The following is a 17,120-nucleotide window of genomic DNA, read 5'->3' on the forward strand; positions in this document are numbered from 1 at the left end:
ACAATGTGCAGATGTGCAGCAGGATTAAAGCTCTGGCGATGGCCCGACACGGCTCGTGTTTCTGGAAACCTTCTTCAGGGGCCGCTGTATGCCAGTACTGTAATATAATACAACTAGATTAAGACTAGAAAGAAGAGATTTTTAACACAACCTGCTAAGCTGCTCAGTACCTACTTTTTTCCAAAACTGCCAGTGTGTTCTGTTACGGGGCTGCAGCGATATTCGGGCAGCAGGATCTGCCATTTTAGACTGCCTGTTTTGTACCTACCTTTGAGGGAGGAAACAATTGATGCTGACGTCAAACCACTTAACTCAAATGGACCTATGGTTAGCCACTGTATTACATTAGGCCACTCTTTTGACCAACTCCGATGGACAATCCTGGAACAAATAACGCCGAGTTCCCGCGGTGGTGACAGCAATCAATTACTGAATCTCCGAGAACAATGGTGGATCTTTACGTTATTATCTGAATCACCTCTTGGTCTTAATGAATCTGTGGAATGGTCGTCACTCATTTAGTTTATCCATTTGAGTTAAGTGGTTTGACGTCAGCATCAATTGTTTCCTCCCTCAAAGGTAGGTACAAAACAGGCAGTCTAAAATGGCAGATCCTGCTGCCCGAATATCGCTGCAGCCCCGTAACAGAACACACTGGCAGTTTTGGAAAAAAGTAGGTACTGAGCAGCTTAGCAGGTTGTGTTAAAAATCTCTTCTTTCTAGTCTTAATCTAGTTGTATTATATTACAGTACTGGCATACAGCGGCCCCTGAAGAAGGTTTCCAGAAACACGAGCCGTGTCGGGCCATCGCCAGAGCTTTAATCCTGCTGCACATCTGCACATTGTGCCACGATAAGTGTTCACCCTTTCTACTGCCCTTTATAATCTTGTGTACTTTTGACACGAGGACTTACCATTAACAATTGGCAGAGAGACCGATGATTATAACATTTTGTTACGGTGAAGCCACAATTTTATCACCGCACATTATAGATATTGGCGTTCAAGGGCAAACGAATCAATAGCCCGCCATAATATATGAGGTCTCACTGTCAAAATAATACACTAGGCTAGAGCTATCTTCGGAGTGTTGTGATGGTATTTTGAAATAGTGCGTTAGAAGAATCCATCAGCATTTTGACAGTTGTAATTTCAAAGGTAACATTGCAAAGCATTACCTCTTAAATCCAATTATTTCCTGCTACGGCATCCATAAAATAGTAACTAGTTCCAGTTTCTTATTTAATCTAGACGCCTAGACAAGCGAGATATTTTACCAAAGCACAAACTTTTCCTGGCTATAAATTTAGGAGAATGGGTTAGACACCAGGAAAAGTCCAAACGGTTCTTTATTTGAGTGGAGACAAATTTGATACAAGCGCCTTGTATCAAATTTGTCTCCACTCAAATAAAGAACCGTTTGGACTTTTCCTGGTGTCTAACCTTGTATCAAATTTGTCTCCACTCAAATAAAGAACCGTTTGGACTTTTCCTGGTGTCTAACCCATTCTTTGTTGCCTACACGGCTTTCTTAGACAACCTACCCTCTTGCTTCATCAGTCCTATAAATTTAGGAGTCCAGGTGAAAATTCCCAGGACATCACAGATGGGCAAAATAAAGAGAACTGGAGGAAATTATTTTGCTCACTGCTTCTTTACTGACTTAGGAAGAGTCTGAAAAATAGTTAAGCTATCATTTTTAACTTTCTCTTAAAGAACTTCCATCTCCTAAAAGAGCTTGATCGTGGGGGAAACTCCTTCGTGTGCAAGCTCTGCAATCTCTCTCACATCCACCTTGACTTTGTGACCTTACATTGCATTATGAGTAGTAAGGGATACTGATGGGAGCCTGTGTTAATGATCCCCGTTGGCCCCTGTTGCTTGGGTACTCACGCCACACAGGCTTCCCTAAGAAAGGATATGCTGTGATAGTGGGCACCTAACCTGCATACTGATAAGATTCAGCCAAAAAGAATCAGATAGGAGTATCGACTAAAACTATACTGAGATATTGGATCAGGGAAGAATGCCCCCTAACTGCATGTAGGGACACTGGGTCAGTGCTGGCTCAGAGGGAAGAGTGACCCCTAACTGCATGTAGGGACACTGGGTCAGTGCTGGCTCAGAGGGAAGAGTGACCCCTAACACCATGCTGGGACACTGGGTCAGTACTGGCTCAGAGGGAGGAGTGTCCCCTAACCCCATGCTGGGACACTGGGTCAGTGCTGGCTCAGAGGGAAGAGTGACCCCTAACACCATGCTGGGACACTGGGTCAGTACTGGATCAGAGGGAAGAGTGACCCCTAACACCATGCTGGGACACTGGGTCAGTACTGGCTCAGAGGGAAGAGTGTCCCCTAACACCATGCTGGGACACTGGGTCAGTGCTGGCTCAGAGGGAAGAGTGACCCCTAACTGCATGTAGGGACACTGGGTCAGTGCTGGCTCAGAGGGAAGAGTGACCCCTAACACCATGCTGGGACACTGGGTCAGTACTGGCTCAGAGGGAGGAGTGTCCCCTAACACCATGCTGGGACACTGGGTCAGTACTGGATCAGAGGGAAGAGTGACCCCTAACACCATGCTGGGACACTGGGTCAGTACTGGATCAGAGGGAAGAGTGACCCCTAACACCATGCTGGGACACTGGGTCAGTGCTGGCTCAGAGGGAAGAGTGACCCCTAACTGCATGTAGGGACACTGGGTCAGTGCTGGCTCAGAGGGAAGAGTGACCCCTAACACCATGCTGGGACACTGGGTCAGTACTGGCTCAGAGGGAGGAGTGTCCCCTAACACCATGCTGGGACACTGGGTCAGTACTGGATCAGAGGGAAGAGTGACCCCTAACACCATGCTGGGACACTGGGTCAGTACTGGATCAGAGGGAAGAGTGACCCCTAACCCCATGCTGGGACACTGGGTCAGTACTGGATCAGAGGGAAGAGTGTCCCCTAACACCATGCTGGGACACTGGGTCACTGCTGGCTCAGAGGGGAGAGTGACCTCTAACACCATGCTGGGACAGTGGGTCAGTACTGGATCAGAGGGAAGAGTGACCCCTAACACCATGCTGGGACACAGGGTCAGTGCTGGCTCAGAGGGGAGAGTGACCCCTAACACCATGCTGGGACACAGGGTCAGTGCTGGCTCAGAGGGGAGAGTGACCCCTAACACCATGCTGGGACACTGGGTCAGTACTGGATCAGAGGGAAGAGTGTCCCCTAACACCATGCTGGGACACTGGGTCAGTACTGGATCAGAGGGGAGAGTGACCTCTAACACCATGCTGGGACACTGGGTCAGTACTGGATCAGAGGGAAGAGTGACCCCTAACACCATGCTGGGACACTGGGTCAGTACTGGATCAGAGGGAAGAGTGACCCCTAACACCATGCTGGGACACTGGGTCAGTACTGGATCAGAGGGAAGAGTGTCCCCTAACACCATGCTGGGACACTGGGTCAGTACTGGATCAGAGGGGAGAGTGACCTCTAACACCATGCTGGGACACTGGGTCAGTACTGGATCAGAGGGAAGCGTGACCCCTAACACCATGCTTGGACACTGGGTCGGTATTGGCTCAGAGGGAAGAGTGTCCCCTAATCCCGTGCTGGGACACTGGGTCAGTACTGGATCAGAGGGAAGCACATCTCAACAGCACACTAGGGAATGGGACAACTGAAAAACTCAGGAGATATTTTTAAAACAAGGAGTGTAGCCAAAACCAAAACTCTTTTTCCCAGGAATGTATAAAACATGACAAAATATTTTAGGACATAAAAGAAAGGACCACAATGGCAGCCAAGAAGCAGGATAATATTTTGGTGACTCTGCCACCAGGTATTACTTAAAGCTGACATTAAAAGGTAGAACAAAGTCATCTAAACTTTGTTTTTATTCCCTAGGGAACAAGAGGAAAGCAGTCCCATAGTCACAAGTTTCCTTCCTTACTGAAAGCCTTGTTACTGGGTTTGAATGAGCCTCATTAATGTAGAGCAACAATGATTACAAATTAACAGCTAACGAGCTCCTCCGGGAATGCACACTTAGCACTGTATCTAGTGAAGATCTGCTATTAAATCCAGAAATGATTCCAAACTTTAACCTGTATCTTATAGGAGAGCTCTTTGTAAGAGGCTCTCACTCCGCTGGGACAGCTTCTCTAAGGAAATCCTTGCACGGATTCTGCTCTCTGAAAGACAAAGAGAAATGCTGGACTAAAATACTCAGCTTAAGTCTCTTACAGGAAATCCAAGCCAAAACTGCAGAGAATAAACAGTATCCCACAGCCTTTATCAATAAAACAGGTTATTCCTCAGCTCTTGCAGTGGATTTTTTCCCTCTTACACTCTCCTGATATTCCCAAAAGTTGACACCAAGATTTGCTGGTCACATCGCATCCAGAGCTGCCCAGACACTTAGCTTGGAGAGGCCAGCTCAAGGCCAGCCCAGGCTTCCTGATAAACCCCTAAAGTTGCAGTACGGGTACTGAAATCCTGAATTAAAATGAGGGAAGCAACATTTTAAGTAGAAGAAAGACACAAGATGTTAAGATAAAGGTTTAGAAATGAGCAAACGTCTGTTTTGACAATGATACACACAGTATCTGATTGTTTAATGCAGTTCTTGTAATGTCAGCTATGATGCTCTAATTTGAGCCAGAACTAATCCCAGTGTCCCAGCATAGTGTTATGGACACACAGCCCTCTGAGCCACCACTAACGCAGTGTCCCAGTGTGGGATTAAGGGAAACCCTCTCCTCTGAGCCAGTACTGACCCAGTGTCCCAGCATAGTGTTATGGACACACAGCCCTCCGAGCCACCACTAATGCAGTGTCCCAGTGTGGGATTAAGGGACACCCTCTCCTCTGAGCCAATACTGACCCAGCATAGTGTTATGGACACACAGCCCTCTGAGCCACCACTAATGCAGTGTCCCAGGGTGGGATTAAGGGACACCCTCTCCTCTGAGCCAATACTGACCCAGTGTCCCAGCATAGTGTTATGGACACACAGCCCTCTGAGCCACCACTAATGCAGTGTCCCAGGGTGGGATTAAGGGACACCCTCTCCTCTGAGCCAATACTGACCCAGTGTCCCAGCATAGTGTTATGGACACACAGCCCTCTGAGCCACCACTAATGCAGTGTCCCAGGGTGGGATTAAGGGACACCCTCTCCTCTGAGCCAGAACTAATCCCAGTGTCCCAGCATAGTGTTATGGACACACAGCCCTCTGAGCCACCACTAACGCAGTGTCCCAGGGTGGGATTAAGGGACACCCTCTCCTCTGAGCCAGAACTAATCCCAGTGTCCCAGCATCGTGTTATGGACACACAGCCCTCTGAGCCACCACTAATGCAGTGTCCCAGTGTGGGATTAAGGGACACCCTCTCCTCTGAGCCAATACTGACCCAGTGTCCCAGCATAGTGTTATGGACACACAGCCCTCTGAGCCACCACTAATGCAGTGTCCCAGTGTGGGATTAAGGGACACCCTCTCCTCTGAGCCAATACTGACCCAGTGTCCCAGCATAGTGTTATGGACACACAGCCCTCCGAGCCACCACTAACGCAGTGTCCCAGGGTGGGATTAAGGGACACCCTCTCCTCTGAGCCAATACTGACCCAGTGTCCCAGCATAGTGTTATGGACACACAGCCCTCCGAGCCACCACTAACGCAGTGTCCCAGGGTGGGATTAAGGGACACCCTCTCCTCTGAGCCAATACTGACCCAGTGTCCCAGCATAGTGTTATGGACACACAGCCCTCCGAGCCACCACTAACGCAGTGTCCCAGGGTGGGATTAAGGGACACCCTCTCCTCTGAGCCAATACTGACCCAGAGTCCCAGCATAGTGTTATGGACACACAGCCCTCTGAGCCACCACTAATGCAGTGTCCCAGGGTGGGATTAAGGGACACCCTCTCCTCTGAGCCAGAACTAATCCCAGTGTCCCAGCATAGTGTTATGGACACACAGCCCTCTGAGCCACCACTAATGCAGTGTCCCAGTGTGGGATTAAGGGACACCCTCTCCTCTGAGCCAATACTGACCCAGTGTCCCAGCGTGGTATTAGGGGTCACTATCCCCTCTGAGCAGTACTGACCCAGTGTCCCAGCATCGTGTTATGGACACACAGCCCTCTGAGCCACCACTAATGCAGTGTCCCAGGGTGGGATTAAGGGACACCCTCTCCTCTGAGCCAGAACTAATCCCAGTGTCCCAGCATAGTGTTATGGACACACAGCCCTCTGAGCCACCACTAATGCAGTGTCCCAGTGTGGGATTAAGGGACACCCTCTCCTCTGAGCCAATACTGACCCAGTGTCCCAGCGTGGTATTAGGGGTCACTATCCCCTCTGAGCAGTACTGACCCAGTGTCCCAGCATCGTGTTATGGACACACAGCCCTCTGAGCCACCACTAATGCAGTGTCCCAGGGTGGGATTAAGGGACACCCTCTCCTCTGAGCCAGAACTAATCCCAGTGTCCCAGCATAGTGTTATGGACACACAGCCCTCTGAGCCACCACTAATGCAGTGTCCCAGTGTGGGATTAAGGGACACCCTCTCCTCTGAGCCAATACTGACCCAGTGTCCCAGCGTGGTATTAGGGGTCACTATCCCCTCTGAGCAGTACTGACCCAGTGTCCCAGCATCGTGTTAGGGGACACTCTCCCCTTAGCCGGTACTGACCCAGTGTCCCAGCATGGTGTTAGAGGACACTCTTCCCTCTGAGCCAATACTGACCCAGTGTCCCAGCATCGTGTTAGAGGACACTCTTCCCTCTGAGCCAATACTGACCCAGTGTCCCAGCATCGTGTTAGAGGACACTCTTCCCTCTGAGCCAGCACTGACCCAGTGTCCCAGCGTGGTGTTAGGGGTCACTCTCCCCTCTGAGCAGTACTGACCCAGTGTCCTAGCATGGTGATAGGGCACACTTTTCCCTCTAAGGCAGACCTGATCCAGGATCCCAGCATGGAGATAGGGGACACTCTCCCCTTAGCCGGTACTGACCCAGTGTCCCAGCATGGTGTTAGGGGTCACTCTTCCCTCTGAGCAGTACTGACCCAGTGTCCCAGCATGGTGATAGGGCACACTTTTCCCTCTAAGGCAGACCTGATCCAGGATCCCAGCATGGAGATAGGGGACACTCTCCCCTTAGCCGGTACTGACCCAGTGTCCCAGCATGGTGTTAGGGGTCACTCTTCCCTCTGAGCAGTACTGACCCAGTGTCCCAGCATGGAGATAGGGGACACTCTCCCCTTAGCCGGTACTGACCCAGTGTCCCAGCATGGTGTTAGGGGTCACTCTTCCCTCTGAGCAGTACTGACCCAGTGTCCCAGCATGGTGATAGGGCACACTTTTCCCTCTAAGGCAGACCTGATCCAGGATCCCAGCATGGAGATAGGGGACACTCTCCCCTTAGCCGGTACTGACCCAGTGTCCCAGCATGGTGTTAGGGGTCACTCTTCCCTCTGAGCAGTACTGACCCAGTGTCCCAGCATGGTGATAGGGCACACTTTTCCCTCTAAGGCAGACCTGATCCAGGATCCCAGCATGGAGATAGGGGACACTCTCCCCTTAGCCGGTACTGACCCAGTGTCCCAGCATGCTCAATGTGAAAGATCCATCATTCCACACAGGGGAAGATACAGCAGGAACATTTTACAAGACACACAAATAACTACAAGATCCAAAAGAGATGCATGTGATGGGGGTGAAAAATTGATTGCACGACCAAGAGAGGGATCTTGGAAAAATAGTGACTGGAGATCTGGAGGTGGTGAAGCAGTGTGAGAAGGCGATGGCTAAAGCTAGAGGGACGCTGGGCTGCACAGAGAGAGGAATAACCAGTAAGAGAAAGGAGGTGGTGAGGCCCTTGGTGACATTATCTGGAGTCCATCTATCAAAGTAAGGAATGGAGGTGGTCCAGAGTGGGGTCTGCATGAGAAGACCTATGAGGAGAGGCTGAACCCCCCTCATGCACAGGGTGAGGAACCGAGATGGGAAACATGCCCAGAGGAAACCATTTGGGAAATGGCTCCTGCACCCCCCTCCCCCGTGCTGCATCTGTAAGGGAGGTTCACACAGCGGGTGAGGCGGGGCCCAGTCCCTTTACAGGGACGGGATAGGGCAGGAGCGGGGGGCAGTTTGTTCCAGTTTAGGGGGCAGCAGCAGGACCGTGAGGAGCTGCAGGACAGAACTGTGGCGGGCGGGTAGGGAGAGGGGAGGAGGCTCGGGGTTTAGCGAGGGCGGGAAGGCGCGCGCGGGAAGGCTCGTGGCTGAGTGGGCGGGGCGAGGGCGGGAAGGCGCGCGCGGGAAGGCTCGTGGCTGATGGGCGGGGCGAGGGCGGGAAGGCGCGCGCGGGAAGGCTCGTGGCTGAGTGGGCGGGGCGAGGGCGGGAAGGCTCGTGGCTGATGGGCGGGGGAGTTGGTAAAGGAGGGCGGTTAGAGCCGTTGCTCGGCAGTGGCGCTTCAGGCGGGGGAGCGGCCCGTGTAATGTGGCTGCTGCTGTTGTAAAAACGAGTTAGAAAAGAGAATGGGGGGAATAATAAAAGACAAGAGCAGCAAATTCCCTGCAGGGTCTCTCAGGAAGGGCGACCTGTGCGAAAGAGAAAGCAGCTGCCTGTGTGTGAAAAATAAAAAGCTTCACTTTTAACTGCAGCTATTTCCGACAGACCTTAAGTGCCCCACAGGGACACAGATTACAATAAAACAAACAAAAAAAGAGATGGGAGCCCTAGTTCTGTATGAGAGAGAGAGAAAGCTGTGTGACAGAAGAGCTGCAGGGAGAAGCTATGGCAGGTTACCTGAAAAGGGGGGGAAAATGGGAGTGACAGCTTGTGCAGAGGCAGGTAGGGCTCTGTGAAAGAGAGGGCTTAGGGGCACAGGAGAGCCTCTTTCTGCTCTTCATCAGAGCAGGGGAGAAGACTGACTTAGAAACTTTATGAAAGGAGCAAGAGTGGCTAAGAAACCACAGAGGACAGAAATCATGTTTCTCTTTCTTCTCAAGCCCAGCAGCAGGGCGGACAAGATGGGCAACTGCCCAGGATGCTAAGGCGCCTTGTCAGTGGTATTAGTATGGGGTAATGGGTACCTTTCTTTCTACGTAACCTCCGCCTGCGTCTCTCACAGGGATGCACCCCCTGAAGGGTATGTTCTGCTGTGAGCCGCTTCGGGCCTTTGTGTGCATGTACGTGTCCATTTTCTGCATGCACCTGAAACCCATCTCCGTGTCTTCCCCAGACCTTGGTAAGATCCAGTCCGTGTGCTACACAGCTGTCACACCCATGCTGAATCCCTTTGTCTACAAGGAGATAAAAAAACGCATTGCGTAAACTCCTGGGGAAGTAAGTTCCTGAAGCTCAGCAGGCGTAGAATCACAGCATGCGACATCGATCCTGTGAGAAATAGCACAGTGTGACATCATTAGCATCGACTTAAAGGTCACTGAGTTATCCGCCATTGTGACTTGTGACATCGATCCTGTGAGAAATAACACAGTGTGACATCATTAGCATTGACTTAAATGTCACTGAGTTATCCGCCATTGTGACTTGTGACATCGATCCTGTGAGAAATAACACAGTGTGACATCATTAGCATTGACTTAAATGTCACTGAGTTATCCGCCATTGTGACATGTGACATCGATCCTGTGAGAAATAACACAGTGTGACATCATTAGCATTGACTTAAATGTCACTGAGTTATCCGCCATTGTGACATGTGACATCGATCCTGTGAGAAATAACACAGTGTGACATCATTAGCATTGACTTAAATGTCACTGAGTTATCCGCCATTGTGACATGTGACATCGATCCTGTGAGAAATAACACAGTGTGACATCATTAGCATTGACTTAAATGTCACTGAGTTATCCGCCATTGTGACATGTGACATCGATCCTGTGAGAAATAGCACAGTGTGACATAATTTCCATTGACTTAAAGGTCACTGTGTCATGTAGGGAGTTATCCACCATTGTGACATGTGACATCAATCCTGTGAGAAATAGCACAGTGTGACATCATTAGCATTGAGTTACAGGTCACTGTGACATTTAGGGATTTATCCACCTTTGTTACATGTGACATCGATCCTTTGAGAAATAGCACAGTGTGACATCATTAGCATTGAGTTACAGGTCACTGTGACATTTAGGGAGTTATCCACCTTTGTTACATGTGACATCGATCCTTTGAGAAATAGCATAGTGTGACATCATTACCATTAACTTAAAGATCACTGTGTCATGGAGGGAGTTATCCACCTTTGTTACATGTGACATCGATCCTTTGAGAAATAGCACAGTGTGACATCATTTCCATTGACTTAAAGGTCACTGTGTCATGTAGGGAGTTATCCGCCATTGTGACTTGTGACATCGATCCTGTGAGAAATAGCACAGTGTGACATCATTAGCATTAACTTACAGGTCACTGTGTCATGTAGGGAGTTATCCACCATTGTGACTTGTGACATCGATCCTGTGAGAAATAGCACAGTGTGACATCATTAGCATTGACTTAAAGGTCACTGTGTCATGTAGGGAGTTATCCACCATTGTGACATGTGACATCAATCCTGTGAGAAATAGCACAGTGTGACATCATTTCCATTGAGTTACAGGTCACTGTGACATTTAGGGAGTTATCCACCTTTGTGACATGTGACATCGATCCTTTGAGAAATAGCATAGTGTGACATCATTAGCATTGAGTTACAGGTCACTGTGTCATGACTTAAAGGTCACTGTGACATTTAGGGAGTTATCCTCCATTGTGTCATCGATCCTGTGACAAATAAATGATCACATTTAACTTTAGACAGTTACGCCTTATTTTATGATTTGGATACTCAAAGAGACTTTACAATTTTCTCAATGTTAATTTTTGAATCTAGTTTTCCCTGTTTCCAAGTTCTATAACCTTGTTATATGTACCGCCTCTTGGCGTAATTTTATGTTTCAGTGTAAACCGATGTGATCTGTATTTCATACAGGAACACCGGTATATAAAAATCTAAAAATAAATAAATAAATAGCACAGTGTGACATCATTAGCATTGACTTAAATGTCACTGAGTTATCCGCCATTGTGACTTGTGACATTGATCCTGTGAAAAATAGCACAGTGTGACATCATTACCATTGACTTAAATGTCACTGTAACCCACTATTCAACTGCAAATATGATGTAACTTATAACAGTATAGTTCAAAAAACATCACACATGGAAGCTGATATTGATCTATTTGATTTTTTTGATACTTTTGTTTGGTACTTTTGTTGATAATTTTTTGATAGAGGGCAGAGACCTCATAAAATTGTGTAAAGAGCACATACAGTCTGTGCTCACATTCTTAGGTGGTCAATTCCACAACAGTTACGAGTGCCGGTCGTGACAGGACCGCGGTCGGGCCCACTTACCCCCGTTTGCCTGCTTCGGCGCCTGGTTCCACCTCTCTGGCGGCCATGGGCACTTGGGCTGCCTCCGTTGCTCCCAGCTCCGCAGCGGGCCTCCCCGCGGGAAGACGTCGCTGTCTCGCGCCATACCTCTCCCTAGGCGCATACGCAACTGGTCTACCTTTAAAGGGGCCGCGGCGGGAATCCACCCTGCGGCCCCGGATGATGACGTCACTGGGTCCTGGTATATAAGGCCGGGCCCAGCCAGTGCTTCCTTGCCTTGGCAACAGGTCTCCATGCTTGTTGTGTTAGTTGCTCGTTCCTGCGTTTCCTCTGTGTTCCTGGTTCCCGGTTTGTTCCTGATTCCTGGTCCTGCCTTACTCCTGGTATCCGTTTCTGTTCCTGAGTTCCGTGTCTACCCTGCTTGACTACGCTACTGTTTGATACCTGGCTTGACCTCTGCTTCATCTGACTACATTCCCGCTTGACTCCTGGTTCGACCTCTGCCTTGCCTGACCATCCTCTGCTTGTCTCCTGGTCTGACCTGTGTCCGTTTTTCCACTACTCCTCGTCTGCCGCCTGCCCTGATCACAGCCTGTTCTACCACGCTTCTGCTGAATCTACTCTGGCCTGTTCTTACTCGGACGCCCTCTGTCTTGATCCCAGTTCCCCTAGGCGTCCGAGTCTCTGGGATTCTGCCTCGTCTGGACTTGTTCTCCAGTCTCAGTCACCGCTGCTGGCCCCTGGCTGATTCTCACCTCGCTTCTGGGAAGAGTTCGGATGGAGACCCACCTAAGACCAGCCGGCCCCGGGGAATGAGGGTTGGTATTGGCGAAGCTCCAGCCGGTCTCCGTCAGTCAGCCAGCTCCGCCTGCTGACGGTGGGAACCCGTAGGGCTCACCCTGTGGGTAGCGTCAACTCCACCTTGGCTCAAGGGTCCACCTCCTGCGCAACAGAAGCGATCCTTAGACATTTGTAAATCAGCATCTGTGCCATTCTGTCACGCAGATACAAACGGAGTGAGAGGTTTAATTGTCTTGTAAAGATTTTCTCTCCATTTGCATCTGTAAACTGAACCTTGATATTAAACATAACTATGCAAAAACATCCCATAAAAACCACTGCCACTGTCTCACCAAACCCTCAAGAAGGAAGTGTCTCAGGAGGTGACAGAATCTCTGCACAAGGTAAGAGGGATGCACACCCTGTCGTGATTGTCTGGGTGCATGACCGTCACTTGTGCAGGGCAGCAATTTTACACAACACTTTGGGGCTTATATTATCATCCCAGTGACTCCAGATTCAGTATCATGAATTGGGTCCTGAATCAAAGTCACCTGGGGGCTGATACCTGAGTCATAAGAGTCCTGGAAACAGAAAAGGAACATCAAGTTCAGGGACCCTTGTGCAGTCCTGGTGGGGAAAGGTCCCGAAGGATCTCTCTGAAAATTCAGGAAGTGGCTGCCCCGTTGATTGTCGGCTGCTCCTTAATACCCCAAGCCCACCACTTTGCAGCATTTTAACAGATGTTGACAGTCACTGTTCTGCACCTCACTGGGTGTCCCATTAAACTCATTAGCATTGTGTTGGGAGGAGATTGTACAGACGAAGTGTTCTATTACCCAAACTTTCATCCTATTCTGCACTGGATGAAAATGCTTTGGAAATTAGGTCCAAATGCTACAATTAGTTAAAAGTAAACCAGGGATGATGTATTTTATGGGGGCAGTTTTCAAACTGTTCACATTGAAAGAAAGCCTGTGGGATCCTTTTCCTGCAGGCTGTCCACCAATTTTCAAAAAGACTGCTAATATCTCTCCATCAGGAAAGATAACCCACAGGAAGCTGAAGATCCTGACAGAGCAGGCTGTGAGTATGGCATGCACATCCATTAGGTTTTATTTGCACCATGTTGGAGGTATTTACAGGACCTTTATCAGTAGTAATCCTGCAGATGAATCTGAGGAAAGGCCCTCAGTAGGCAGGAAAGCTCCCGTCTCTATCGAGCTCTCATAGATTGATCTCACTGCCAGGTGCAAACATGGAAACTCTTGCTCTATGTAAGCTGCTAGATTTAATTACATCCTTCCTAATTTAATATCCAGTGGCCAGTCTGGGCTTATCTTGTCCTGAAATCCCTCTTCCTGACTTGCACAGATTCCTAAAGCAACGGATTTAAGTTTTGTGTAATAGTAGGTGAAAAAACTTTTAAAAATCCGTAAGTCAGTTTTCTTATGCAGTTCTTTTAATAGCACATCTCTGCTACTCTTGAAAGGGAAAATATTCCACAGAAATAATGAGCAAGAAAAACTTCAGACAAATTTCACCTCAAAATGCTAAAGTTTACAATCCGGGAAAAGACCCCACAGCTTTGACATGAATTTTTGCATGCACGGTTTCTTTTCCGAACATGTTTTCCCCTTTCCAGAAGGTGCAGACAATTATTTCCTTTAGCAAATGTTGCAGTTGGTTCAAATCTGTACAAAGAAAACCAACTCTCGGGCATTTTGTACCTCTCTTGCCTCTGCTTGCGCAGAACATAAATCTGGCAGTAATCCATGTGCATCACTACGAAAAAAGGAGCAAGTCTAACCCCATCAAAAGGTAAACTCCAAACAATTAAGTGGGTCAAAGTATTTTTTGAAAAATGCTTGTGCTCACCAAAAATGAATGGGAATATTATTTCGTGGTCGGTATCTATCTGCTTCAATCAGTGTAATGTCGCCATTGCTAAACTGAATTTCATAACAGAATCATGTGTCAACATTTGTTTTTCCAGATCTTTCTAACAATATTTTATTATGCACCGAAATTACACCAATGCTCAGAGCTCATTTACTCGTGTAACTTCGTGTTGAAAATCATCCTGGCAAAGCTCTGAGCGCACAATTACACCTGCTGTTTGCTGCTTTTAGTTTTGGTGGGAGATTTTATGTGTAGAATATTTTTTAAACCAAAAAGTGTGCTTGTAATTCCCATCCCTGCCCAGACTCCACCCCTTGGAACGCTCTCTCCCGTATGTGCGTGATTTTATGCACAGGTCATTTCAGCAATTTTCTGAAAGGCTATTTCTATGGGCAAAGCACTGCTTCACTTGAGCTCACAGAAAGCATTAAAGTCATGTGTTACAGGATTGCCTGGGGTTTCTCCTTACCTGTCAGCAGCGTCGCCTCCTCTTCTCCACTATGGATCAGGCAAGGGCAGCGCAGGAGTCTTAAATGCTTTAAGAGGGTGAGAAGGAGAAAAAACAGTGTTCTGTCCATCTGGGAAATTAAAAAGTCTCACAGACAATTAAGGGAAGTTTTATGCTCTGGGCCCGAGTTGTCTAGAAAGCTCAGAAATTATTGAGCCACGGGGAGAGTAAATTTTGAGTCTCTATCCCAGCTCTGGTAGAGGAATCTCCCCTCAGATATGGAAGGTTTGAGAAGATTAAGATCCCTTGCACTGATCAGTGGTCAACATTTGAAAATGAAAAGTTCTTTTAAATCCTTTTCCCAGACACAAAGTCCCCTTTCCACTTGCTTCTTTCTCCCTCCTCTACTTCTTCCATGTCGTACTCCATCATAATCCAACTTAAGTGTTACTGGACCAGGCTTTGCAGCCTCGATTAAGGCTCTTTACTGATTGTGGTTATAGTGGTTCGTGCAGTTAGTACAGCTGGGTTTAAAAAAGGATTGGATAAGTTCTTGGAGGAGAAGTCCATTACCTGCTATTAAGTTCACTTAGAGAATAGCCACTGCCATTAGCAATGGTTACATGGAATAGACTTAGTTTTTGGGTACTTGCCAGGTTCTTATGGCCTGGATTGGCCACTGTTGGAAACAGGATGCTGGGCTTGATGGACCCTTGGTCTGACCCAGTATGGCATTTTCTTATGTTCTTATGTGATCAGCTTAGCAGCATTTAATTTGTGCCCGCTAGAGAGGTCGATTCTATGTGGGGAGAAAATATTTCTCACTGCTGCAGCTGTGCCAGACAAAAAGAATGTTTTTCTTCAGACCCATAAATCTTTCTGGAAAGAGAAGCTGCAATGTTTTTTTGTATTATAAAAATCCCTCTCCGTTAAAGACAGGGACTGGGAGACACCAGGAATCATTAAACTGGAATAAAGTTGTAAAAGCTAAGGAAGAGCCAGACCCTCTGCCCAGAAATTACCCCCCGCACACAATCAAACACACACACGTGCCGCTGAGACCTCTGCTGAGCTGCTTAACCTCCCTGTTCTCGGTCTTTTTATGCCCTAAGCTCTTTGGGACAGGGGACACTGTAACCCTGAGAATTTTCTCACACAGCGCCCTGTGTGCTCTGCATTAGCCATGAATATCAGCTGTGGCCATGGGAGTAGGAATCGCGCCTCTGTTGACTTCTGGATTTCATTCAGTGGAACACAAGTTCAGATTCACCCCTCAGAAATGTCAACATTTTACCACAGAGATACACATTTTTTTAAAGGCTCCTTTCTCTGAGTCCCTGGGAGTAACCCTGCCTGGGGGCTAGGGCGAGGGGGAAGGACCAAATAAGCAAATCCAGTCCTGGCTTTGCCCTATTGCATGTAGGGACTTGTAGTTTTGATTCCCTATTGACCTACTTCAAAACCAGGACTGGATCAGCCTGTTCAGTTTTTCTGGAGTGAGATGACAGCCCTAGGGGCAGGGGAGGGGAATGAGCCTCGTTTTGATGTTGGTGTGATAGTGGCATCACTTCGTGAACAGAGAGGAGCACTTTTCACCCTAATCCTAAATGGGTTTTTTTATTTTTATTAAGGTCTATTCAAAGAGATACAGATACAGCCACAGACTTCCATTTGTGGGCAACGTTTTGCCCAGTGGCCACCAACAAATGAATCCCTACAGCAAGACCCCTAGCGCGGGAAGCGATGAGACCCGGTGTGGGAAACTCCCATTAAAATTAAGACTGGGTCGGATGTAAGGGAGACCTTGATGTGCCCTCTTCCCAGTGAATTGTTATCTGAGGGCTGTGTCCACCACCACAGGTGAATCACAACCCCGCCAGCACCTGTCTGAGTCACAAAGTTTCATTTTGTGCAGACGTACGGGCTATGATACCAGTGACACAATAACTTATCCAGTTTCTCTGGCGGTCAGACACAATTTTAAAAAAAGGCTTCTTCAGTGATTCCCCAAGCTGCCATCCTTCAGTGAGCCACAAAAGTGACTTTCATTTCCTGCTAATCCAGCACAAAGGTGGCCCGCGATCTCATTCGAAGGTCAGGAGGGCGGCGGAGAGGAGACACCAATACACACCAAAGGCCTGAGAGTTTAAAACGGGGCAAAAGCCCCTCAGCGCTACTTCTGCATCTTTTACCGGCTGTGAGGAGGGGGTGGGGTGAAAGCTGTTTGATTAACGCCAAGCTTATTCTTCAGGGAGGTGGGCGGGGGTGAGGAAAACGAGCTAAATGAATGTTATTTCTCCACATAACTTGCTTTTAATGGTGGGGAGTGCAGGGGGACAGGGGATGGGGTCCTCAGCACCAGCCTTCCTCTTAGCACAAGTGCAGAACAGGCAGGGCATGAACCTTGGCGGGGGGTCTGCCCCCGGATCCTTAATTCAGACCCTCATAGAGCTCATGGGGGCCCTGATGGGTACAAGGTAAGAGAAAAGGAAGTCACATCCTGAGCACATCGGGATACAGGTTACGCCCTGCCCAGGCCCACAGTTAACAGCAGAGCAGGCAGGGCTCATTCC

The sequence above is a fragment of the Rhinatrema bivittatum genome, chromosome 16 (genome assembly GCF_901001135.1).
Source record: "Rhinatrema bivittatum chromosome 16, aRhiBiv1.1, whole genome shotgun sequence".
In the NCBI taxonomy this organism is placed as follows: Eukaryota; Metazoa; Chordata; class Amphibia; order Gymnophiona; family Rhinatrematidae; genus Rhinatrema; species Rhinatrema bivittatum.